General features: G+C 43.7%; 1 long non-coding RNA gene across 3 annotated transcripts; it reads left to right on the forward strand.

Annotated features, from left to right (window-relative positions):
* The first annotated feature begins 2,708 nt into the window (after nt 1-2,708).
* Nucleotides 2,709-8,149, forward strand: LOC127341023 (uncharacterized). 3 transcript variants are annotated; one of them, XR_007875130.2, is made up of 11 exons: nt 2,709-3,405; nt 3,492-3,584; nt 3,683-4,675; nt 4,749-4,835; nt 4,933-5,171; nt 5,262-5,349; nt 5,934-6,050; nt 6,214-6,397; nt 6,760-7,365; nt 7,542-7,852; nt 7,966-8,149. It is a non-coding gene; the product is annotated as an uncharacterized lncRNA (long non-coding RNA). The 3 variants fall into 3 exon arrangements; XR_011754699.1 differs by having other exon boundaries at nt 6,214-7,365; XR_011754700.1 differs by having other exon boundaries at nt 6,219-7,365.
* Nucleotides 8,150-22,106: the final 13,957 nt, after the last annotated feature.

Genomic DNA, 22,106 nt, shown 5'->3' on the forward strand with positions numbered 1-22,106 from the left:
TGGCTATTTTTCTAGAAGGACATTTCAGACCCTAAACCTCAAACCTCAAAAGCATGTATCCAGGCCACCCAAAGCAGATTTACGGATTGAAAAATGAACGCACAGACCAGCTGCAAACCGAACTGCATAATTTGAAACAAAAATTCACGCTAGATTTTTCGTTGTATTCCGACAGAGAAAGGAGATAAACAACAGTGCCCAGTGCTCCGCTTTCTACGTTAGTGGCGCCGCCGCCGCTGACTACGAAAATATAGCTCATCAAAGTCGGAGAGCTTCGTGCCGTGGCGGCGGAGAAAGCTTCAGCTCATCACTCGCCGCTGTCGAGCTCGATGTAGCAGGTGTCATGCGCCGCCAGATTGCGGAGCCATGCCGTCTTCTTGTCGGCGTTGCGGCGGCTCTGCTCCCCCCAACTTCGTGATGGTGCCTAGGACAGAGTCGGGGACGAAATCGCCGGCCATTAGTGCACGTGCGGCGTGCTCGAGCTTGGCGGCGAGCATCGGAATGTCCTCGTCTTCCGCTAAGTCGCCCTGGTAGAACCGCGGCACCGGGGGCGAGACATTCGAGCTCGACGCCTCATTTTAGGTGAGGTGGCGCGGCGGCAGACCGGTGGAGCTCGACGGCTCGCTGTAGGCGGAGCGGCGCAGCGGCGGATCGCGGTACAAACGCGATTCACGCCACTCAAATGCACGCAGCGGCTTGCATCCCCGCTGGAGGTAGGGATAGGAGCCGCGAAGTCGGAGGCCCGACGGTCCCGCTCGAGCTCCTTGACGACGGAAAGCTTGCGAGCGTGGGAGTAAGGGGATAATATTCTTATTCTTTAGCATAAATAACTGACATTTAAAGAAGGTTCTAGCAGATCAGCTTGGTGGGATGCAGGACCTGATCATCTGGGATGCCGACGAGCTGCAGCTTCTTCGTTGCCGCGGACGCTCTCATTCATCGATGCCAGGGGCCACCAGATGCACAACAGTGGCCTGAACTGATTGTTTTTTTTTTCGATAAAGGAGCAAAGCTCCAGCCTCTGCATCAATAGATGCACACGGCTTTTTTTTTTTATTAAAAAAGTAGATCCAAGTCTCAGTATACCATCACTTATTACAGTCACGGAAGAGCTAACATCGCAACAATAATCAACCAAAAGAAAATACGGCTAACAGAAGAGCTATGCATTTGCTATTCTATTAAGATGCCGCCATCCAGTAGCCTGGAAAAAGAAGTCCTGAGCAACCAGTAGCATCCGGTTGCATCCAATAACCATAGCCTCCCGCTGCTCCATAGGAAGAAGTAACACCCATTGCTGAATTGAATGAGCAGCTCGCCGGATAACCTGCAAAAAATTAGTCCCAGTTTGTTTGTTAAAGATCATATCAATTCTAGTCCTCCAAATAGCCCAACATAAGGCCGACACACCTATTCGAATCTTATGTTTATCCTCTTTCCTCACTCCATTCAGCCATCTACCAAACATATTAGTAATATTAGCTGGCGGAGGAATGTTATATGTAAGATACATCATACGCCAAATTATCTTCGCAAAAGGGCAATAAACAAATAAATGGTTTACAGTTTCCATGGAATCACAAAAACAACATTTTTGACAACCATTTCACTTCCGTTTGGCTAAGTTATCCTTCGTTAAAAGCACCTTATTAATGAGAAACCACATAAAAAATTTTATCTTCAAAGGGATCTTTAACTTCCATAGATACTTTCAGATTGGCCTGAACTGATTGTGGAGTATACGTGTTTCATTAGCTGAAGTTTCCTTGAGTGGTTACGCGAGGGCTTCCAGAGAATCAGAATCCATGTACGTGATCGATTAGCCTGCTGTGTATTGAGTGGCTTCTCTGGATTTCACGTCGGGCCGTGGCAATCCAGATGTTGGGGCGGACGGCGGTGTTAATGGAGTCATGGAGATGAGTACACCGTCACATGCACCATGCCACAGGCGCCGCCTCTTTTCCCTTCTGCCGTGTATCTCTAATCTCCAGAATAGCGATGCTTCACTTTGCGGCTGACCCGATTCGTGAGCCGCCGCACGATTCTAGGCCTTTTTTTTCCGATCCGCCTTCCTCCAGGTTCGTGCGAGCGCCAGCGCTGCCGTCCAGCGAAGATGGATCGATGCTGACCCGAATCGCCAGCGCCGCTCCAAGATTGTAGCGCCTCCCTGTTTTTTCGATCCGTCTTCGTCGATGATCGTGGCAGAAGCACAAGGAGCTGGCGGGGGCGGCAGTGTGTTCCGATTCCGCCGCTAGGATCGATTCGTTTGGGAATTTCTCATGCCCAGCGAATCAGGCGGCTTTTATTGTCCTGAGACGTGCTGCGAGGATTTGGTTTCCTATTTGGACTTTGATTCAGCTTATCTGATTTTACCTAACAACGACGGAAAGAGTTGAGGACGCACACGACGGACCGACGGACGGATGAACGATCCAAGGTATAGATTATGTTGGGTCTAGAAATAACACGTTTTTTTGGCCCGTTTGTGACACCAGGCGGTCACCTATTGCAATCTAAAGGTATAATTGCTGCACCCCCATGGGGCTCTTACAGCGCACCTAGCTTCTCACCCGTCGGATCTTCCCATCAAGCACATCTCATCCGTTCGTTCTGAGCTGTGAGCAAGGGTGCTGGTTGGTCCTCCTGCTAGAGAAAGACATGCAACAGCCGTGTGTTACCCACCTGTGCATGTGGGTCCCACCTTTGGCCGGGTCCACTCGTCGGTCGCTGCGGCTGGGAGTTGGTTTGGTCAGGCGTGGCATTAGCCTGTGGAAAAGATCTCCACCAGGGGCAATTTTGGGTTTTCCTCCTCCCTGCCTGAGACAAAACCAGAGAATCCCACAACAAACCCTACCCATTCGTCCTCCTCTCTCCTTGCGCACCACCCTCCGCATCCCGCCGCCGCCCGTGCCCTGCTCCTCCTCTGCGCCGGCGTCGGCGCCCCCGCCTCCTCCTCTGCGCTGCCGCCCCCGCTCTGCCTCCTCCCGTGCTCAACGCCATCTCGCCCGTCCCTGGTCCTCCCCGTCGAGCTAGCCGCCGCCAAGGCCGCCGCTGCTCCTCCTCCCCGCCCTCCGTCGGTATTGGAGACAACGGCGAGGTTTGGAGCAGCGGGGGACTTCGTGCCTCTCCCGAGCTTCTTTGCGTGAAGTCCGTGGTTGAGCTCCTCTCCATCATCCTCTTGTCTAAAGCCACCAAGGTCGTCCTCGTCCTCCCCAACCACGACCAGACAAGGTCCCCTACTTCCTGCTTCTCTTGGCTGGCCAGCCCTGTCTCATCCACAGCCTGCTGAGGGGAGAGAAGGACATGCTCTGCAACCTCCATCCCTGGCCCCTCTACATGGAGCTGCGGCCAGTCAGGTTCATCTTCCTCTGGCCCATCTCTCCACCTCCCCTTTGCTGATTCGAGGTACTCACTCCTCTCTTCCTCTTGATTTGCCTCATCCCCTCTCTCTTCCAGTCCCATAATTTATGTTTTTGTTTTGATTTGTGCAGATATGTTTTGTATCTATGCATATGAACTGTTTGAGGAAATGTCTAAGCAGGCTGCATATGTACTGTTTGAGGAAATGTATAAGCAGGCTGCAGGTACAAGATATCTACCTTTTAGTGTTGTACTGTCATCTTTTCTGTTTAATTGATCGCACATTTTATAATGCATGTTGGTTGCTACGATTCTTCCTCAGATAGAGGAGGGCCATCAATATCTTTGAGAGAAGCTGGTGCCATTGAGAAGCATCTTTGAGAGAAGCAGGCACTGTAGAGAACAGGTACTTTACATTGGGTGAGAAATTTATTCGTGTGCTGGATTGAGCAGATTGTGACATTTGTCTAGGCTCATCTCTGAAATCAAGTTATAACTCAGATCTCATTCTACATGAGCTATCGTGAATTTTATCCTTTCGCACTTTAGGTTGTTGCTATATGGAAGTTGGTTGAGATTTCGTGTCACAGTTCCATGAACATTTTTTCTTGCCTCCATTAATCATAGAGATCTTGGTTGATAGACTGTTTATTTTTTATTGGAACTACAATTTGTTGATTTTCTGTCCATCAAATTTCTAATTATGATATTGTAAATAATTGTTCAAATAAATTTATGTGGTATTGTGAGAAGATGAAGCTGAATATTTCTAGACGTGTATTTTGGAATTCTAGATCTGTCCCACATGGCAATCTTTTAAACAGGTAGTTTTAAAGATGACAACCGACAATAAGAGTCACTTCTACCTTGCAATATTGAGCTCAGATATGATGCATATTTGACTCAGTAATCTGTGTGCTTATATGCAACTTTGAAGTTTTATTTTGTAGCCTGAAGGTGCTACTACAAAAGTGTGACTTGAGTACAAAAAATGCATTCTTTGGGAGAGGCCCCGCAGGTGCATATTTATTTGTTGGTTTACATCAAACCCCATCGAAACCATGTTTAGACCCATGTTTAGTTTTATGCTTTTCATATTTCAAGAAGCGGGTAGTGGCTAAAAACTACCTGTAGCAGGCAATGGCATAAAATATCACTGTGTATGTGGAAACTATTATTTTTCTTATGAAATTTATATGTATATCTTCGCTCAGTTATGCAGGTTGCTTACTACTATTTTCCATTTTATGCTCGTATTTATTGAGTCAAATTGACACAAAGATTTGTGGTTATCATGCAAATCGATTGCTGTCAGGTGAGCATTACATGTTTACAGTATGCACCAAATCAGTGATATGGTCTAAATTCAATCTACATATGGTCCTCAGGTAATTAAAGCAGAGATTGGTTGCTTGCCTATAAAAGATGACAAGATTGATGCAAAAGTTGTACATGATCAGCTTTGTTATGTCTTTGTATGATTGCTTTCCGCCTTACGGTTGCAGTTAGAGTTTGTTTCTTCGTGTTGGAGAAAATCAAAGACACTGATTTTGATCTATGTGCTTTGACTAGGCTATTAAAGGTGCACCCGTGCAGCAGGATGTTATGGCTCTAGGGAAGGAGGTATGGCCCTGCAAATGAGATGGCACGTCTCTTCGTGAGGTAGTCCCAATCTTCAGGAGAGCATCTTTTTTGTTTCTCCATCTTCAAGTGACCTTTCTATGATTCAGTTTTGTTCCTCCATTTTGCTCCTTCGTCCAAGCTGTTGTTGTTTGTCTCACAATCTTCAAGGACCGCTGCCAGAAGAGAAGGTGAATACTAGGCAATCGATTGAGTATTAGATTTGTTAGTTTGCCCCACAATCTCGAATGTTCTGGCTAACCAATTTTACACTGTGCCAGTTATGTGTGAAGGTGGCTTCTTGATAATAATGTTTTACCTTAGGGTATGCTGGCCTTCTTTTCGATCAATGACATCAAGGTTGCACAGGTAGCACAACATGCACACACACTGAAGTGGATAATCACTTAGTTATTGTTAGTCATGTACAAAACAGTGGTTGCCACTTTACTAATTTAAAATCCACAAGGATGGGTTGAGCTTAGAGCACATATTCTTATAAGATAATTTCAGGTCTAAACAAAATAGACTTTGCTATGATTCCAGTAGTTTGTTCTTATTTTCTTTCTTCCGATTACTTGCTGGATAGAAAATAGAAAAAAGTGGAATTAGAGATACTTTCATATAAAGATAAAATAAGATAATAGCAGAAAGTACAAATCTGGTTTTGTTGTATTTAAGCCACTAAGTCATGAAAAGCTTTTTTTTTAATTCTTAGCAATATCTTACTGCTCAGAGGTGATGGTTGCAGCTGTATACTACTGTAATCATGTTGGACATGTCAACATAAAAAGCAAGCAATAATTAGTAGTAGGAAGATCTCTTTAGTTAAATGATGCATAGAATACATGTTTTTAGGATACTAATCCCCTTGTTTGCAAATTAGCATCCTGGATGACGGGTTGATCTTGCAGTTAGTCTGAATAAGTGCATAATATTTTACATTTTATCAGAAAACAGGAGACAAGGACGATTTAGTTGGAATCAGTTAAAAAATGGGCCTCACAACTTCAAGAGCAACATTAAAGTGTCTTGATAAAGGTTTGGCAAGCTGACCTCAAATTTAGAGGGTAAGATAAAGAAATGGTTTAGTTTTAACATTGTTTATATTGTTGTTCCCTTCGAAGTACAGAGCTATCCTTTTGCCAGGTCAATTTTTGAAATAATCTCCACACAAATGAGCTATGTATCAATATGGTCAAGGATACTGACGTTGAACTATTTTCTATGCAGTACAGACAGTAAACTTACTTGCAGCATGCCAGCAAAAGTGGTTTCTGCCCTCTGAAACTGCATGCTGACAGTGACCGGTTGGTCCTTCTCCGCCACTTTCAGTGTTTCAGACAGCCATATCCTCTAGCAAATGCCGGTTGGATTGGCTCAAGGAACAAAACCAGATGAGATCTCTACTGCAAAAGTATGTGCAATACTGCCTGTTTATATCCTATAATATTATCTACTCATATCACTCCAAATTAAGCAACATAAAATCGACATAATATTTGGAAATGATATCCACTGGCTAGCCCAATGTGTATATGTCGTGCATGTGTATAGATACTTGGCCAACTGAAAATTGTACCTTCTGAATTTATTTTCTCAACACATACAAGTCAAAATATATAATATACATGCCAGCAAATGCTGTGATATGCTCAGCTTGATATTTTTGATAAGATGTGCAAAACTATTCCTAAATTGTGTCTATTGACGGTCTTTAAAATACGATAGTATATTGCTGCATAATAAAGGTTAAATTGATACGATCTTACCTTACAGATGTAACACAGCTTTCCCTGGACATTGGCTGCAAATGTTCACCACTCAACATATCTATACATACCAGGACCATTTTGGATGGAAAGCTACCTGTTTAGTTTGTGCTACTGTAAATTTATGCGAACTGTTTGATGCACTACATTTCATCAGTAATGGCATGTGGAAGTTGAGTTTGGTCATCACTTGGTGTTTCACTTAATCACTGCTGTGAATGCAGGGCCAAGATGGCATTAAAATAGGTAGCTTTGTACATTTACAAAATATAGCTACTTTGATCGGTGTTTAGGCTATCTGCAGCGTTGTGTTCAATGTTTAAGTACCTGTCAGGACTTAGGACTGGAGAAAAGAAGAGAACACGTCTGAAGCCAAGTGTTTGAGGACGGCAGTGCAGCAGTTAGCGTGTTGTGTTTTTTGTTTATTAACAAGCCTATAGTACAGTTGCTAAAAGCTATCTTTTGCTTCGCCTGTTTTCTCTGATATCTGTTGTAATCAGCTAATTTAGTACAACCTAGGTCTTCCGTGTATCCAGTTCTGAGATTGCTATTTTACTTTCAGCCTATTAAAGTTGTATAGAGACCAAGGATGGGCATGATAATCTAGGCGAAGGTAAAACTGTTGGCACTACAGGTGTTCGGTTCAGTTCAGAAAAAGTTGCCGGCTGTAGAAAAAATTACCGTGCTTAATTCGGCAGAGGAAAGAGAAAATCGATTTTTTTTCTTCTGCTCGGCCACAGCCCTCCGCTCTTCTTGGTTTCTAAACGATGTTATTGCCCTCTCCTGCAGGCTGGCTCTACACCCCTATGCGCACGCGGCCTCTATATTTTTGGGCGGAGCTACATCTGCATCACTCACCAGCAGGGCCTGCTCACCAGCTGTGAAGGATGACAGCCTGCGATAGGTGCCCCTTTGGTGCTGGAACTTGCAAGCTTCGTCAAGCTTTAGGAGCTTCTCTATCTTGTCCGAACACCATCTCATGGAAGTCTGTTTTGGCAGTATACATTTTTTCTCTTGCCCTTTGGTCATGTGAGCCAGGTGAACTGTTACAAATTTTGATTTCTACATCCAGTCCAAGAACCATCTTGATTTTAACCAAGGTTTGGACTACTTGCATTTTGTGAAGTCGGTTTTATCCTTAGACCCTAGAATAAAATGGTACCGCTTCTTGAAATGTGGAAGTGTTGATACGCCATGTCTTGTTTGTTTGCAGTTCTATAAATAGCGAGGGATCAAGCAACCGTTTCGACCTTGAGGTGAACATTCCGAATGAGATGGACCCTGATATTGGTGTGAAAGGGAGACATGGGAGATTCGATTGCAGACCTTAGCAGTTGTGGCTTAATGTGATCAAACCTGTTCCCTTCAGATTTGCATATGATTTTGTTATAGAGCCTTTTTCTTGTAGGATAACGTTGCATAGAAAACAAAAATTTTCCTACCGCGAACACGCAATCCAAGCCAAGATGCAATCTAGAAGACGGTAGCAACGAGGGGGTATCGAGTCTCACCCTTGAAGAGATTCCAAAGCCTACAAGATGAGGCTCTTGTTGCTGCGGTAGACGATCACTTGCCGCTTGCAAAAGCGCGTAGAAGATCTTGATCACGATCGGTTCCGGCGCCACGAACGGGCAGCACCTCCGTACTCGGTCACACGTTCGGTTGTTGATGAAGACGACGTCCACCTCCCCGTTCCAGCGGGCAGCGGAAGTAGTAGCTCCTCTTGAATCCGACAGCACGACGGCGTGGTGTCGGTGGCGGTGTAGAAGTCCGGCGGAGCTTCGCTAAGCAAACCGGACAATATGAAGTGGAGGAGCAAAGCTAGGGTTTGGGAGGGGGTGGCCGGCCACTCAAGGGGGGCGGCCAGGCTATGGTCTTGGGGTGGCCGGCCCCCTCCCTTGGCCCCTCATTATATAGGTGGATCCCAAGTGTTGGTGTCCAAGTCTTCGAATAAGACCCGAAACCAAAACCTTCCATAGGAGGGGGCAAACCTAGCCCAACTAGGACTCCCACCCAAAGGTGGGATTCCCACCTCCCATGTGGGGGGTGGCCGGCCCCCTATGGTGGAGTCCACTTGGGACTCCACCCCCACTAGGGCTGGCCGGCCATGGAGGTGGAGTCCCTTGTGGACTCCACCTTCCTTGGTGGTTTCTTCCGGACTTTTCTAGAACATTCTAGAACCTTCCATAGAACCTTCCGCGACATTTTATTTCACATAAAATGACATCCTATATATGAATCTTATTCTCCGGACCATTCCGGAACTCCTCGTGATGTCCGGGATCTCATCCGGGACTCCGAACAAATATTCGAACTTCATTCCATAATTCAAGAACTACCATTTCAACATCCAACTTTAAGTGTGTCACCCTACGGTTCGAGAACTATGCGGACATGGTTGAGTACTCACTCCGACCAATAACCAATAGCGGGATCTGGAGATCCATAATGGCTCCCACATATTCAACGATGACTTTAGTGATCGAATGAACCATACACATATATTACCAATTCCCTTTGTCTCGCGATATTTTACTTGTCCGAGGTTTGATCTTCGGTATCACTCTATACCTTGTTCAACCTCGTCTCCTGACAAGTACTCTTTACTCGTACCGTGGTATGTGGTCTCTTATGAACTCATTCATATGCTTGCAAGACATTAGACGACATTCCACCGAGAGGGCCCAGAGTATATCTATCCGTCATCGGGATGGACAAATCCCACTGTTGATCCATATGCCTCAACTCATACTTTCCGGATACTTAATCCCACCTTTATAGCCACCCATTTACGCAGTGGTGTTTGGTGTAATCAAAGTACCTTTCCGGTATAAGTGATTTACATGATTTCATGGTCATAAGGACTAGGTAACTATGTATCGAAAGCTTATAGCAAATAACTTAATGACGAGATCTTATGCTACGCTTAATTGGGTGTGTCCATTACATCATTCACACAATGACATAACCTTGTTATTAATAACATCCAATGTTCATGATTATGAAACTAATCATCCATTAATCAACAAGCTAGTTTAAGAGGCATACTAGGGACTTCTTGTTTGTCTACATATCACACATGTACTAATGTTTCGGTTAATACAATTCTAGCATGATATATAAACATTTATCATAAACATAAAGATATAAATAATAACCACTTTATTATTGCCTCTAGGGCATATCTCCTTCGGTCTCCCACTTGCACTAGAGTCAATAATCTAGATTACATTGTAATATACCTAACACCCATGGCATTCTGGTGTTGGTCATGCTTTGCCCTAGGGAGAGCTTTAGTCAACGGATCTGCTATATTCAGATCAGTGTGTACTTTGCAAATCTTTACTTCTCCATCTTCGATGTACTCGCGAATCGAGTGGTAACGCAGCTTGATATGCTTCAGCCTCTTGTGTGACCTTGGCTCTTGTGCATTGGCGATGGCACCCATGTTATCACAGTAAATGATTAATGGGTCCAATGCACTTGGAACCACACCGAGCTCTACAATGAACCTCTTCATCCATACCGCTTCTGATGAAGCCTCTGAAGCCGCTATGTACTCTGATTCTGTTGAAGACTTCGCCACCGTGCACTGCTTCGAGCTTGCCCAGCTTACTGCAGCACCATTCAATATAAACACGTACCCAGATTGTGACTTAGAGTCATCAGGATCAGTGTTCCAACTTGCATCGGTGTAACCGTTTACAACGAGCTCTTGGTCACCTCCATAACAAAGAAACATATCCTTAGTTCTTTTCAAGTACTTCAGGATATTCTTGACCGCTGTCCAGTGTTCCATTCCTGGATCACTTTGATATCTGCTAGTCAAACTAACAGCATGTGCTATATCCGGTCTAGTACATAGCATGGCATACATGATAGATCCTCTTTGCCGAGGCATAGGGGATGTTACACATCCTTTCTCTTTCTTCTGCCGTAGCCGGTCCTTGAGTTTTACTCAATACCTTGCCTGGTAACATAGGTAAGAACCCTTTCTTACTTTCGTCCATTCTAAACTTCTTTAGAATCTTGTCCAGATATGTACTCTGTGATAGCCCTATTAGACGTCTTGATCTATCTCTATAAATCTTGATGCCTAATATATACGATGCTTCACCAAGGTCTTTCATTGAAAAACTATTATTCAAATAACCCTTAACACTGCTTAATAGTTCTATATCATTCCCGATCAATAATATGTCATCTACATATAATATCGGGAATGCTACGGAGCTCCCACTCACTTTCTTGTAAATACGGGCCTCTCCGTGACCTTTGTATAAACCCGAAGTCTTTGATCACCTTATCAAAGCGTCGGTTCCAACTTCTCGATGCTTGCTTCAGTCCATAGATTGAACGCTGAAGTTTGCATACTTTGTCGGCATTTTTAGGATCGACAAAACCTTTGGGTTGTACCATATACAACTCTTCCTCAATGTCTCCATTAAGGAACGCCGTTTTGACATCCATACGCCAAATCTCATAATCGAAAAATGCAGCTATTGCTAACAAAATCCTCACAGATTTCAGCTTCGCTACGGGTGAGAAAGTCTCATCGTAGTCAACTCCTTGAATTTGTCGGAACCCCTTTGCGCCAAGTCGAGCTTTATAGACAAGTAATATTTCCATCCGCCTTTGTTTTTCTCTTGAAGATCCCTTTATTTTTGACTGCCTTTCGGCTATCAGGTAAGTCTACCAAAGTCCATGCTTTGGTAGCTTACATGGATCCCATTGTGGAGTTCATGGCTTCTTGCCATTTGTTGGAATCTGGGCTCATCATCGCTTCTTCATACGTCGCAGGGGTCCTCATCATTGTTATCCACAATCATGACATTTAGACAAGGATCATACAAATATGGATTGGCACGTACCCTTGTCGATCTGCGAGGTTCAGAAGTTTCCTCGTTCGTAGAATCATTATCATTATCATTAGCTTCCTCTCGTTGCCGGTGTAGGCGATGCAGTACAACTTCGATGCTGCGCTACTCTCGATCAACGAGTATAGATTCATCAATCTCATCGAGTTCTACTTTTCTTCCAGTCACTTCTTTAGTGAGAAATTCTTTCTCAAGAAAGGTTCCGTTCTTAGCAACAAAGATTTTGCCTTCGGATCTGTGATAGAAAGTGTATCCTATAGTTTCCTTAGGATAACCTATGAAGACGCATTTCTCCGCTTTGGGTTCTAGCTTGTCCGGTTGTAACTTCTTTACATAGGCTTCGCAACCCCAAACTTTCAGGAACGACAGCTTAGGTTTCTTATTAAACCATAATTCATACGGTGTCGTTTCTACGGATTTTGATGGTGCTCTATTTAAAGTGAATGCGGCTGTCTCTAATGCATAACTCCAAAATGATAACGGCAAATCAGTAAGAGACATCATACTACGAACCATATCTAAGAGAGTTCGATTACGACGTTCGGACACACCGTTTCGTTGAGGTGTTCCCGGCGGTGTCAATTGTGAAAGTATTCCGCATTTCTTTAAATGCATGCCAAACTCATAACTCAGATATTCACCTCCACGATCAGATCGTAGAAATTTGATCTTCTTGTTACGTTGATTTTCTACTTCACTTTGAAATTCCTTAAACTTCTCGAAAGTTTCGGATTTATGTTTCATGAAATAGATATACCCATATCTACTCAGATCATCTGTGAAGGTTAGAACATAACGATAACCACCGCGATGCTACGCTCATTGGTCCACATACATCGGTATGTATGATTTCCAAGAAGTCCGTAGCTCGCTCCATCATACCAGAGAATGGAGTCTTTGTCATTTTTCCCATTAGACATGCTTCGCATCTATCAAGTGACTCAAAGTCAAGTGATTCAAGTAATCCATCAGTATGGAGTTTCTTCATGCGTTTCACTCCAATATGACCAAGACGACAGTGCCACATATAAGTAGAATTATCATTTAGTTTAATTCGCTTAGCATCAATGTTATGTATATGTGTATCACTACTATCGAGATCTAACAGAAATAAGCCATTCTTTTGTGGTGCTCGACCATAAAAGATATTATTCATAAAAATAGAACAACCATTATTCTCAGACTTGAATGAATAACCGTCTTGCATTAAACAAGATCCAGATATAATGTTCATGCTCAACGCAGGTACATAATAACAATTATTTAGGCTTAAAACTAATCCCGAAGGTAGATGTAGAGGAAGTGTCCCGACTGCGATCACATTGACCTTGGATCCGTTTCCAACGCGCATCGTCACTTCATCTTTCAGCAGTTGTCGTTTATTCTTTAGTTCCTGTTTCGAGTTACAAATATGAGCAACCGAACCAGTATCAAATACCCAGGTACTAGAACGAGAACTAGTGAGATAAACATCTATAACATGTATATCAGATATACCTTCTTTCTTCTTCTTGACAAGGCCGCTCTTTAGATCAGCCAGATACTTGGAGCAATTACGCTTCCAGTGTCCCTTCTCCTTGCAGAAATAGCACTCAGCATCAGGCTTAGGGCCGTTCTTAGGTTTCATAGGAGGCGTGGCAGCTTTCTTGCCACCCTTCTTGAATTTTCCCTTAGACTTGCCCTGTTTCTTGAAACTGGTGGTCTTGTTGACCATCAACACTTGGTGCTCTTTCTTGATCTCAATCTCAGCAGCTTTTAGCATGCCAAAGAGTTCAGGTAACTCCTTGTTCATGTTCTGCATATTGTAGTTCATCACAAAGTTCTTGTAACTTGGTGGCAGTGATTGAAGGACACGATTAATCCCCAGTCTGTTAGGAATCACTATTCCCAAGTCACTGAGTTTCTTCGCATGCCCGGTCATGGCGAGCATGTGCTCACTAACGGAGCTGCCTTCTTCCATCATACAGCTGAAGAAATGTTTCGATGCTTCATAGCATTCCACTGCCGCATGAGTCTCGAATATAGCTTTCAGCTCATTCATCAACTCATGAGGATCATGGTGCTCAAAACGTTTTTGAAGATCGGATTCCAGACTGCACAGGATGGCACACTGAACTTGAGAGTACCGAGTTTTCCGAGTTGCGTAAACAGCTTTTACTTCATCGGATTCATCTTCTGCAGGAGGGTCACCTAGCGGTGCATCAAGCACAAATTGCAGATTTCCGCCAGAGAGGAAGATCCTCACATGACGGAACCAGTCGGTGAAGTTGCTACCGTTGCTCTTAAGTTTCTCTTTCTCTAGGAACTGATTAAAATTGATTGAGGACGCCATCTCTACAACATATATTTGCAATAGTTTAGACTAAGTTTATGACAAATTGAGTTCAAATTTTAATTCAACATAATTAAAACCCTAGGTGAACTCCCACTCAAAACAATATCCCTCGCATTGTCTTAGTGATCACACGAACCAAATCCACCGCACCTAAACCCGATCATCACGAGAAAAGGTGTGATTTCAATGGCGAACACTCATAGTGTTCATCATATCAACCATATGATTCATGCTCTACCTTTCGGTATCACGTGTTCCGAGACCATGTCTGTACATGCTAGGCTCATCAAGGCCACCTTAGTATCCGCATGTGCAAAACTGTCTTGCACCCGTTGTATGTACTTATCGAATCTATCACACCCGATCATCACGAGATGCTTCGAAACGATAAGACTTAATAACGGTGCTACTAAGGATGAACACTTTATTATCTTGAGATTTTAGTGAGGGATCATCTTATAATGCTACCGTCGCGATCTAAGCACAATTAGATTCATTAAAACGAGTAACATCTCATGCTGTTCATATGTGATATGATATGGCCCTTTTGTTCTTGTGCCTTTGATCTTCATCTCCAAAGCACGGATATGATCTCCATCATCTTCGGGCATGATCTCCATCATCGTCGGCGTAGCACCAAGGTCAATGGCACCGTCTTCATGTTTGTCCTCCATGTAGCAACTATTACAACTACTTTGAAATACTACTCAACATGAAATTTAAAGACAACCATAAGGCTCCTGCCGGTTGCCACAATACAATAATGATCATCTCATACATATTCATCATCATATCATGGCCATATCACATCACCAAACCCTGCAAAAACAAGTTAGACGTCTCTAATTTGGTTTGCATATTTTACGTGGTTTAGGGTTTTCGAGAGAGATCTAATCTACCTACGAACATGAACCACAACGTTGATACTAATGTTTTCAATAGAAGAGTAAATTGAATCTTTACTATAGTAGGAGAGACAGACACCCGCAAAGCCTCTTATGCAATACAAGTTGCATGTCGAACGAGGAACAAGTCTCATGAACGCGGTCATGTAAAGTTAGTCCGAGCCGCTTCATCCCACTATGCCATAAAGATGCAAAGTACTCAAACTAAAGATAACAAGAGCATCAACGCCCACAAACCATTGTGTTCTACTCGTGCAACCATCTATGCATAGACACGGCTCTGATACCACTGTAGGATAACGTTGCATAGAAAACAAAAATTTTCCTACCGCGAACACGCAATCCAAGCCAAGATGCAATCTAGAAGACGGTAGCAACGAGGGGGTATCGAGTCTCACCCTTGAAGAGATTCCAAAGCCTACAAGATGAGGCTCTTGTTGCTGCGGTAGACGATCACTTGCCGCTTGCAAAAGCGCGTAGAAGATCTTGATCACGATCGGTTCCGGCGCCACGAACGGGCAGCACCTCCGTACTCGGTCACACGTTCGGTTGTTGATGAAGACGACGTCCACCTCCCGTTCCAGCGGGCAGCGGAAGTAGTAGCTCCTCTTGAATCCGACAGCACGACGGCGTGGTGTCGGTGGCGGTGTAGAAGTCCGGCGGAGCTTCGCTAAGCAAACCGGACAATATGAAGTGGAGGAGCAAAGCTAGGGTTTGGGAGGGGGTGGCCGGCCACTCAAGGGGGGCGGCCAGGCTATGGTCTTGGGGTGGCCGGCCCCCTCCCTTGGCCCCTCATTATATAGGTGGATCCCAAGTGTTGGTGTCCAAGTCTTCGAATAAGACCCGAAACCAAAACCTTCCATAGGAGGGGGCAAACCTAGCCCAACTAGGACTCCCACCCAAAGGTGGGATTCCCACCTCCCAGGTGGGGGTGGCCGGCCCCCTATGGTGGAGTCCACTTGGGACTCCACCCCCACTAGGGCTGGCCGGCCATGGAGGTGGAGTCCCTTGTGGACTCCACCTTCCTTGGTGGTTTCTTCCGGACTTTTCTAGAACCTTCTAGAACCTTCCATAGAACCTTCCGCGACATTTTATTTCACATAAAATGACATCCTATATATGAATCTTATTCTCCGGACCATTCCGGAACTCCTCGTGATGTCCGGGATCTCATCCGGGACTCCGAACAAATATTCGAACTTCATTCCATAATTCAAGAACTACCATTTCAACATCCAACTTTAAGTGTGTCACCCTACGGTTCGAGAACTATGCGGACATGGTTGAGTACTCACTCCGACCAATAACCAATAGCGGGATCTGGAGATCCATAATGGCTCCCACATATTCAACGATGACTTTAGTGATCGAATGAACCATACACATATATTACCAATTCCCTTTGTCTCGCGATATTTTACTTGTCCGAGGTTTGATCTTCGGTATCACTCTATACCTTGTTCAACCTCGTCTCCTGACAAGTACTCTTTACTCGTACCGTGGTATGTGGTCTCTTATGAACTCATTCATATGCTTGCAAGACATTAGACGACATTCCACCGAGAGGGCCCAGAGTATATCTATCCGTCATCGGGATGGACAAATCCCACTGTTGATCCATATGCCTCAACTCATACTTTCCGGATACTTAATCCCACCTTTATAGCCACCCATTTACGCAGTGGTGTTTGGTGTAATCAAAGTACCTTTCCGGTATAAGTGATTTACATGATTTCATGGTCATAAGGACTAGGTAACTATGTATCGAAAGCTTATAGCAAATAACTTAATGACGAGATCTTATGCTACGCTTAATTGGGTGTGTCCATTACATCATTCACACAATGACATAACCTTGTTATTAATAACATCCAATGTTCATGATTATGAAACTAATCATCCATTAATCAACAAGCTAGTTTAAGAGGCATACTAGGGACTTCTTGTTTGTCTACATATCACACATGTACTAATGTTTCGGTTAATACAATTCTAGCATGATATATAAACATTTATCATAAACATAAAGATATAAATAATAACCACTTTATTATTGCCTCTAGGGCATATCTCCTTCATTTCTAACATCATGTTATTCTGGGATCGAGTGTAAGAAATACAAATGGTCTTTGCCTTTTCCTCGCTCTTTCCAGAATTTTATCATTCTTATGGACCATCGGTCCATTGTTGTGGCTTAGTTTTCTAGCTTAGTGCTATCTAATTGGTAGGCTATATATGATATGTGTGGGTCCTGAAAACTCATAAGAGCTATAATTCTTTTATGTACTAACTGATAAGTTGGAATAGTATATGTTACGTGTGCATTATGAAACTTACAAGTCTCACTATTTTATCACCGTTATATGAAATAAACATTGGCATGAGCTCCACGGGATCATGCGCCAAGGCGCACATTTAAATATATTTCTTCTACATATATTTTCCTTGGCCTGGATGATACTTGTTTTGAATAATGTAACTTCGAATATTTTTTTATTTCCCATGGTTAGCATGTGCTCTATTCCCCTAGGCAGTAGTTTCTCTTGCCATGTCCTCATGTATATTTGTGTTATAAAGTTAGCTTCGCGAATTCGCTTTTGTTTGTTTCAGGGGGTGTTGCGGCCGAAGGACGTATCTACGTTTGTCTTTCCGTCAGGTAGATCTTTCTCTTTATTTTTCTGCATCTATACATAGCTTATTTTATTAATATATATTTGCACAGTACACTATTTGCCTATTGTTGACCTTTCACAAAATATTTACAATTGGTACAGATGCTCAAAATAAAGAAATTAGCCTTAGCTGACAGTTGGTTCTTGTCAATGTTGAGGAAATCGCTTATCGGGGTTAACTCGGTCGGACGACGATTAGCGATTAATAGAAAAATTGGCGATTAATCGGGTGATAAATGAGTTAATCAGGTGATAAATGAGTTTATCGGCTAATCGGTGACCATTGAATAGGGATTAATCGGGCGATTAATCGTTGAATCGGACGTTTTTTTGAACAGTGGTTCTTGTTGTCAATGTGTTCTTACTTTCCTTCGGTTGGAAGAAAAAAAATTATATAACTCATTGTATTGTTTGATAGCTTTGAGACAAATATAAGAGCTATGTTTCCTACGACTTTCACTTGTCTAGCCACCTATTTGTATGCATCTATTAGTTAAATGGAGTTTATCATAGATGGCTAAATGAACAAGCGACCTAGCCAAAAAAAAGTTCACCATTTAGGTCCATGTTTCATTTAGGGACTTTGCGGTATTGTTGACTGGTTTTATTTAAATAAATCAGCTAGCTATGCTGACCTTTCCTGCTAATGGGTGTGATTTTGCATTGTATGTACATATCTTTGACTTGTCTCAGCCAATTATCTTCCATCGATTGTTTTATTTGTCCTAAAATATATCCATGCTCACTGGGATTAAGAAATAAAATTGTTTGACCATTTTCAGATTCTCAAAATGTCACATGTCCTACAAGTAATTCTAGGGAAATAAGGATACATGGGTTATTTAAGTAAATTCTTGCATATATACTTGCAAGTATCTGTATTCTTGGTATCTTCCTGTATATTCTTGCATATATGTTTCCGAATCACAGCTAATGTTTGGTTTTCTTGGAGTAAATTGCTTCTACCTATAAAATGAACACACGTGTATGTGAGATTCCTTGAGAATCATCTTTGCTAGGGAGATTCTTCCAGCATTCTATTAGTAAATAATAATGGACATGTAGGTGAGGTTTCAGCGTTCGTGCGAACATTAGTCAAACACTAGCTTATTAGTACCCATTTACATCATCTTGTATCATTAAGATGGAGCACTAAAACAATAAACAGGTCTTATGTTAAATATGATTTAGCATGGATAAAAAGGTGGCAGAGCTGAAGAAAAGAAGATAGTGTTGTCTTTGTTTCTCATGTGCTTCCTTTCTATGTTCATACTCCATGTTCATTCTATTTATGGTCTGACTATTGCACTGACCGCAGCGGCCAGGTGCTAAAATTTGATCTGTGATAGTGCTTTAGTGGAAACACGTTGAGGTTCCTTGGACAAATCGAGTCAGTTGCCATCTTTGTTGTTTATTTCATTAGACATGCTGGCATGGTATCATTTCTGTGTTAAGGTAAAAGGGGCCAAGCCAGCGGGAAAGCATGTAGATGGTACATCAATATAAACATGCGGATACAATTGCCTTTACTGCTAGGTACAACATTTTGTCTTGGCTTGTTGATGCTCTAATATTGAGTGACGTTGACATATTTTTATTTATCTTCTTTCAGTGGTCTACTAAATTGAGCCCGTCGTAGATTCTTTGTTAGCTATCAATATGCACTACGTCACCAAGTAAGCGACAGAGGAAATCTCTTGCTGAATTGATCAAATATAATCTCTTGCATGTGACCGTTTGGAGAAACGTCTGGAAAACTGAGGACGAGCTACTGTTCCTAAAATTAGAACTAAGGTTGCATCTATAAAATTGATTTGTACTCATGTTGTGTTATTGTGTAAGGTTGTTTATAGCCTTTTCAGTTCAACTATTTTGTTCCTTTTGAATAGCTTTTGACACGCAATGTGTTATCACCCCTTATGTGATTAGGTTACAATGATATATTTGTAATAATTATGTTTATGGTGCTCTCTTTCTTTCTTAGCTTAGTATATATGCCATACAAAACATTCATTAATGCCGAAGGCCAGGACTGGTTCTTACTGTGTATTTGATTTGGCTCACATTTAATTGGCAGTCTATTTACCTTTCGTTTGTAGTGGTGTTGACTTTTGGTTTTGCGAGTACCAATTAGTTCTAGGTGTCTTGTGGCCTCTGATGACCTTCATTCGGTTGCTCTTGATACACCAAGAATCTTAATTACTTTAATATATTTCCCCATTTTACTGATTGTAATAGGTGTTTACTATTCCGATAGTGATTTCTTATGCTTTATTCCTTTTGAGAAACCTTCACTTCCTTTTGTAGAACCTAAAAAACGTATTAAGCACTTTTTTTTATCGTTGTTATATAAAAAAATAAACCGACGCGTGCTTCACGGGATCGTGCGCCAAGGCGCACATTTAAATCTAGTTTAATAGTAAAGATGTACAACCACGAGAGGCACTTACCTGAAAAATGGGAGGCCTGAGGGGCTGGGAGCAGATAGAGCAGTCAAACACATCCATCGCCATGGTAACATTCAGTTTCTTGCAGGTGCCCCCTTTCTCTTGCGGAGCTTCTCCTTCTTCCCTGATGCTTCTAGTGTTCAGCTCCATTGCCATGGTGACACTCTGCTTCTTGACGATACCTTCTCCATCTTGCGGAGCATCTCCTTCCTTCTTGGTGCCGTTACTCTTCACCTCCATGAGAGCTAGGGCCTCCTGTACTAGAGATTAAGAACCCACTGATTAAAACACATACATTCATCCACAATATACAGACGATCAGAAACAATATCAAGGGTGTGTCCACAGGTGTGGCATGTAAACCAAAGTATCACCATTTATTTGTTGAAATTAAGGTACTACGAGACGAGTTTGGGAACTCTTGCAACAATAAGAGGATAAGTGCATCTGAAGGGGGCAGTGCCGCATCGCAGATGAATCATCACCAGAGTTACATACTTACATTTAGCATACAATAATTTTAGATTCTACACGTGCTAAGGCAGGACAAACCGATCACCATTTCTCTTAGTCCTTTTCTCACACTACAAATCAGAAGAAGCATGATACAAGATCCCCTAACGCATACAGATAGTGTGGGATCATACCATGTAGGCAAATCCGCAAACACATCGACTGCGTGTAAAGAAGGTGTCAAATAGGGCATCTTTTACGGTTCCTTTTATCACAACTAGGAAGGAGAGAGGTATGATTTTAGGAAGGGTCAGGATTAACTGATTTAGATTAGGCCCAACAGCCTAACAAAACATTGATAATGAAAAAATAAATAAAACTAGAAGTATTTGGCCCGACCCAACAATTGGATAACAGATCTTTGATGGAGCAGTAAGCTCTATCGGGAGAAACAGAGAGAAACGCTTGTCTCTCGGTCGAGGGCAACCGCCGCCGGCACCGACACCCCGTCTGCGTCGAAGGCGACCGCCACTGCCACCGTATCAGACAGATGCTGCATCGCCGGCAAGTGAAGCTGCCACCAGGTCGGCCCTGTGCTCCATCGCGGGCGACTACCGCTGCCATCGGAACGGACAAAAAAAATTTCATCGCCGGCGAGTGACACCACCACTGTCTCCATCGCGGGCGACCGCCGCCACCAACAGACCGGGCTAGTACTGCATTACCGGCGAGCTACGCCGCCACCACGTCGAGGCAGCCGCAACATCCAGAGACGCCGCCAGGTACGTCGACCTGAACCATCCTAGGAGAATGTGTTGGAGTCTCTCTTCTAATCTCGTCAGGTTCCCTTAGTCTGAACATTAGGTTCAGTTTGCACTTTCAGTTGTAATAAACCGGTGACTGAGCCTGTTCAGCACCTGGTCGTTGTAGCTAGGATTAGCTCGCCGCTATGGACGGATCATGGGATGGCATGATCGACTCGGTCATAGCGGCGTTAGCGGCACGTTGCAGAAGGTCGTGGGATGGCACGGCTGAAACTCTGCGCGATCCGCGGTTTCCGTTCTCGTTTGTTTTGATTCGGTATAAGAGGAATAAACAGAAACAGAAAAGCTGCATTGCAGTACGCAGCACAAACACCTGTGTATCTCTCTCTCTCGTTTGATCGATTCCAGTTCATAGTGAGTGCGTGAGAGGATCTGCAACGACAAGTGGTATCAGAGCCATGTCGAAGACTCCGCCGGGCGACAAGAACAAGCAGGGTGAGGAGGTAGGCTCATCGCCATCGGCAGCCCGCAGAGGCAGCCGCACCTCCAAGTCACCGGCTACGCGTGAGCGTGGTCGCAGCCCTTCTCGTCGCCGCGGCGGCGAAATCGTCGTGAGGGAGCGCGTGGTTCGGGAGAACCCCGGCTCGATGCAATTCCCCACCCTCACTCGCACTAACTATGCGGAGTGGGCGATGGTGATGCGCGTGAAGCTGCAGGCAGCACGCCTGTGGGACGTCATAGAGTTCGGCGCAGACGACGATCAGGACGATCGGGCGGCGCTGTCGGCACTGCTCACGGCCGTGCCGCCGGAGCTGGTGCGCACTCTGGGCATGAAGGACTGCGCCAAGACGGCGTGGGAAACCCTCAAGACTATGAGGCTCGGGAGCGAGCGCATCCGGGA

The sequence above is a fragment of the Lolium perenne genome, chromosome 3 (genome assembly GCF_019359855.2).
Source record: "Lolium perenne isolate Kyuss_39 chromosome 3, Kyuss_2.0, whole genome shotgun sequence".
Taxonomy (NCBI): domain Eukaryota; kingdom Viridiplantae; phylum Streptophyta; class Magnoliopsida; order Poales; family Poaceae; genus Lolium; species Lolium perenne.